This window comes from Salvelinus sp. IW2-2015, unplaced genomic scaffold (assembly GCF_002910315.2).
Source record: "Salvelinus sp. IW2-2015 unplaced genomic scaffold, ASM291031v2 Un_scaffold2865, whole genome shotgun sequence".
Taxonomy (NCBI): Eukaryota; Metazoa; Chordata; class Actinopteri; order Salmoniformes; family Salmonidae; genus Salvelinus; species Salvelinus sp. IW2-2015.
The window spans coordinates 13,642-19,555 of NW_019944165.1; the positions used below are offsets into that span (position 1 = coordinate 13,642).

At 39.1% G+C, this 5,914-nt stretch overlaps 1 protein-coding gene across 1 annotated transcript in view; it reads left to right on the forward strand.

Moving 5' to 3' along the window:
- Positions 1–1,902: 1,902 nt before the first annotated feature.
- Positions 1,903–5,914, forward strand: part of LOC112074885 (uncharacterized) — a 28,758-nt gene continuing 24,746 nt past the window's right edge. The window contains exon 1 of the mRNA XM_024141967.2: positions 1,903–1,957. The gene's annotated coding sequence lies outside the window, so the exon portion shown is untranslated. The remainder of the gene's footprint in view (positions 1,958–5,914) is intronic.

Sequence of the window (5,914 nt, forward strand, 5' to 3'; positions counted from 1 at the left end):
ATGATCAGAGTTACTACACGTGTATAAGAACATGATGTGAAGTGTTACTGTATTATCTTATGTCTCACTCATTATGAACATATATCTGTTAGTCATTTAGAAGCTGCAAAAGTGGTCTACTCTAATGTTGATGTGATTCCATGTCCCTCATGTGTTTCATTCTAGGCTATATATTCTATTAAGATTCACATCTGAGAGCCCTCCAGACCATGTGCTAATGATCATATATTTAGACTAATTCAACAAACTGTTGTAGTTTTTGATCAACTATCAAATAAATACATTTTTGTTAAAAAATAATTAACATATATTCAAATAATAATACAAAAAAATAGTTGCCTTTTAGTTGAAACTCTGTATAAACTATATTAGACTGAATATTTGAAAGGGGCACAACTCTCACATGCCCCCCCCCCCACATTATAATTGTAATGTGATACAAAACGAGGCAGCGGTGTGCTTTAGGACCATGCGGATGCCTCCTTGCGGACCCTGCTGTTTGGAGTGTTTATCCCACTTCTAAAACAAAAGTTGCACAGCCCGTGCGCATTGTCCCTGCATTCAATTTGAGAAGACGGTGATGGAGAAGATGGCTGACGTTTTACGTGCTCCTAACCGATTGTGTTATGTTTTTTTCTTTGCGTTGTTTGTAACTTATTTTTTTACTTATTTTGTACATAATGTTGTTGCTATCGTCTCTTATGACTGAAAAAAACTTCTGGACATCAGAACAATGATTACTCACCCCGAAGTGGTAGAAGCTTTTTTTTTTTCATTGACGAATCCGACGAGCCCGATGTGAACGACATACTGCTTTCCCGGGAACAGGCCCAAATCCACGTTATTTGCATGAAGAGACGACAGAGAAAAAGAGGACGGAGGTTGGGCTGCCTTCTGAGAATTCGTAGGTGATCTAATAAACCCCCACTGCCTTCCGTCCTACTAGCTAACGTGCAATCATTGGAAAATAAAATCGACGACCTACGAGGAAGATTAAACTACCCCAACGGGACATTAAACTGTAACTGTAATATCTTATGCTTCACAGAGTCATGGCTGAACGACGACATTATCAACATACAGCTGGCTGGTATTGGTGACAGGTTAGCATGTCTTGAGGCTATGATATTTGTACATCTAACCTTCTCACTCATCATTATTCACAATTCATTCAGGGCTATCCATAATCATACTAGCATCCACTTTAATGTAGAAGTGTTTCGAAATATATTCTATTCTTATTTACAATTAAAGTGACACACTACATTATTTAACATTACCATTAATTTAAATAATCTGAAACACAACCAAAACCAACAGCAAATGCATGGAACAAATTTTTAGAGCCACAAGCTTGATGTAGTCATTGTTGGACAAATTACTTTTCACTACTTTAAAACACATGTAAGTGAATTTGTCCCAATACCTAAAATTTGTCCATGAAATAGGGGGGGGGGGGGGGGGGGTTAACTATATGTCAAAAATGTGCTTAATTTCTAAACGGTTTATTTTGATATGGATGAAAATACCCATCAGATTAAAGCCGGACAGACCGTTAACTTCACAGTCATTGTTTGATTTCAAACCCCAAACTTTTGGAGTATGAGTCAAAATAATATAATTATTTATAGAGAGAGAGAGAAAAAGGTGAAAGAAAGAGAGAGGGCTCTTCTCTCGCAAGCCCAATTTGTTCCTCTCTGGCAAGTCAAAGATCTTTTCTTCAACCCCTCCCTTGTTCTCTTATCAGATAACATGTTTTTCAATCTACCACCCCCGTTTGATACTCAGAGGGTTTTAGACCAGCCCACAGCCAAACAAGCAAGCTTCATATAAAACCAATGAAATCGAAACACTTTTCATTAACTCCTGCAAACTGACACCTCACGAGAGAGAGACGAGAACACAGTGCAGAACCTTCAATGCAGGAACACATATCAACTTGTTTACCTTCATAAAGGTAAGAGTAGCTTCATTTCTGTTAAGATTTTCTGAGAAGAATAAACATCTATTGCCTTGAAAAATCCTGCCAGTTTTTGTTTCTTGCTCAAGCAATGCAAACTAATTTTATTGGTTTTGTGTGTCCATTCGAGAGAGTAAAACATAAAAAAATCTAATGCTAAAATGATCCCCTTGGTATGAACCGACTAAAACATTACACTTTGGATGGTGTAGATACATCCATCACTTAAAAGATTACACCGTCCTATCCTAACTCAGTTTGACGAGAGAAGTGAAACTGTTTCAGGGATTGCACAATGAGGCAAATGGTGGTACTTAAAACGTTTTACAAGTTTAATTGGCTGTGATGAGAAACTGAGATGGATCACAACAGATGTAGTTATCCACCATACTTAACTAATCTGGCGGAGTGAAAAGGAAGAAGCCTGTACAGAATACTATATATATTCCAAACATGCATCCGTTTTGCATAAGGGCACTAAAGCTAAACTAACTACAATAAACAAGGTGGCAAGAAATTAACTTTATGTCTAACAAAGCTTGTATGCGCAAATCCAAACACCATAAACTGAGTACCACTTCATATTTCCAAGCTGGTGGGGTGGCTGTCCATCATGTTATGTATATGCCTTGTCATTTGCAAGGATCTAGGGTTTTCTAGGTAAAAAAACCCCGAATATAGCTTAGCCTCAGGCAAAATCCTAGAGTTAACCTGGTCTCAGCGCTGCTCCAACCAGACACTTGAGACACATTCACCTTTTCGCTTTTCAGAGAGGACAGCGATAATTGCTTCGCAAAGGTATCATGTATTTGATCTAGGTGGTGAAGAAACTTATGTATACATTAAGATATTTCGCATCATTTTTTTTTTTATAATGCTGGCAAAACAGTGTTCGTAGTTAAAGTCAGGTAATAATAGATTTTAAAAGTGCATGTATATATGTGAAGAAAATATATTTGTTATTGATTGTCCAAACTTAACTATCAAGTTAGAATTTTGTGCTGGTCTTATGCTAAGATGAGTTATGCTAACAAAAAGTGCTTGGTACTCCTTTTTAAATGTAAGATGAACATGCTCCTTTGAGCTCCTTGTATGTACCGTTGCCGAATGTGAACATGCTACATGTTTTCTACAGGAATTGCTGTGGTGTAAAATTACGTTGAAAATGGTGTAACTGGGATAAAGGAAAAATGAACCCATTCTAATTAATTCGCCATTGTCTTACAACAGTTGGACATTTTACAAAAGGTCATTTGTCTATGGCTTGCAGCGCTGGGGATATACCGTGGAAAGCCCTTTCCTGTAAATCAGGTGGAATACTATAATTCTAATATACCAATTAATTTTTTATTGATATTAACCTTTTTATCATTAATTCTTATATCATTAATCCATCTTTAGATATCAATCAATATATATTTCTATCATAATTTACTTTAATTACATATTATCTTTATATGCATTAATCTATCCTTTAATCATAATCTATCCTTTCCTTCTCATTTACTCTATTTTATTATATTAAGTCATACTCCTTTTTTTATTAATCTATCGCGTTACTATCCTTAATCCTTAATTCTATTAATCTTAATATCTATTAATTGCTTAATATCATGTACCTTAATTCATTAATATATCTTTATAATAATAATCTATCTTTTATTATCGATAATCTACCTTTATTTCATTTAATACTTTTTATATAATTAATCCTAATCATTACATCTTATTCCGCTTTAAATATACGACGTTTTACTCCTAACAACTTCGCCTAGTTAATGGTTTCTTACTTGTTTTTCTTCGCACTATTGTAAAATTGATTTTGTACCATAAATGTTTCTGCAACCTATATTAGCTGAAGGGTCTTTCTAGTATCAATCGAGGACAGCGATCAACTCACCCTTGGATTAGGGCAAAATTTTTTCAACGATGAAGAATTTTCTTCAACACAACCCGAACAACAGCAACAACAACAAGCAACAACAACAAAGCCAAACCACAACAGAACAACACACAACAACAACAACAACAACAACAACAACAGCAACAACAACAACAACAACAACAACAACAACAGCAACAACAGGCAGGGCACACACGATACTCTCCAAACATCCCAATTATTCGCAAAAGGAAACGACACAGAGGATGAAGGGCTGGAATCCTCGCCAGGACTAGCAGAAGGCGAGTAGGAAAGCTGCCGTTACAGTCAATATTACTCGCCAACGTGCAATCATTGGACAATAAACTAGAGGAGATACGATCACGAATATCCTACCAACGGGACATCAAAAACTGTAATATTCTATGTTTCACAGAATCGTGGCTGAATGATGACATGGATATTCAGCTAGCGGGATACACGCTACACCGGCAAGATAGAACAGCACACTCCGGTAAGACAAAGGGGGGCGGTCTGTGCATCTTTGTATACAACAACTGGTGCACGAAATCTAACGAAGTCTCTAGATTTTGCTCGCCTGAAGTAGAGTATATTGTGATAAATTGCAGGCCACATTACTTGCCTAGAGAATTCTCAGCGATACTTTTCGTGGCTGTTTATTTACCACCACAGACAGATGCTGGCACTAAGACCGCACTCAATCAGCTGTATAAGGAAATAAGCAAACAGGAAACCGCTCACCCAGAGGCGGCGCTCCTAGTGGCCGGAGACTTTAATGCAGGGAAACTTAAATCAGTTCTACCAAATCTCTATCAACATGTGAAATGTGCAACCAGAGGGAAAAAAATTCAAGATCACCTGTACTCCACCCACAGAGACGCGTACAAAGCTCTCCCTCGCCCTCCATTTGGTAAATTCGACCACAACTCTATCCTCCTGATTCCTGCTTACATGCACAAACTAAAGCAGGAAGCACCAGTGACTCGGTCTATTAAAAAAAATGGTCAGATGAAGCAGATGCTAAACTACAGGACTGTTTTGCTATCAGAGACTGGAATATGTTCCGGGATTCTTCCGATGGCATTGAGGAGTATACCACATCAGTCACTGGCTTTATCAATAAGTGCATTGAGGACATCGTCCCCATAGTGACTGTACGTACCCCAACCAGAAGTCATGGATTACAGGCAACATTCGCACTGAGCTAAAGGGTAGAGCTGCCGCTTTTAAGGTGCGAAACTCTAACCTGGAAGCTTACAAGAAATCCCGCTATGCCCTGCGACAAACCATCAAACAGGCAAAGGGTCAATACAGGGCTAAGATTGAATCATACTACACTGGCTCTGACGCTCGTTGGATGTGGCAGGGCTTACAAACTATTACAGACTACAAAGGGAAGCACAGCCGAGAGCTGCCCAGTGACACAAGCCTACCAGACGAGCTAAATCGCTTTAATGCTCGCTTCGAGGCAAGCAACACTGAGGCATGCATGAGAGCACCAGCTGTTCCGGACGACTGTGTGATCACGCTCTCCATAGCCGACGTGAGTAAGACCTTTAAACAGGTCAACATACACAAGGCTGCGGAGCCAGACGGATTACCAGGACGAGTGCTCCGGGCAGGTGTCTTCACTGACATTTTCAACATGTCCCTGATTGAGTCCGTAATACCAACATGCTTCAAGCAGACCATCGTAGTCCCTGTGCCCAAAAAAACAAAGGTAACCTGCCTAAATGACTACAGACCCGTAGCACTCACGGCCGTAGCCATTAAGTGCTTTGAAAGGCTGGTAATGGCTCACATCAACACCATTATCCCAGAAACCCTAGACCCACTCCAATTTGCATACCGCCCAAACATATCCACAGATGATGCAATCTCTATTGCACTCCACACTGCCCTTTCCCACCTGGACAAAAGGAACACCTATGTGAGAAAGCTATTCATTGACTACAGCTCAGCTTTCAACATAGTACCCTCAAAGCTCATCATTAAGCTAAGGAACCTGGGACTAAWCACCTCCCTCTGCAACTGGATCCTGGACTTCCTGA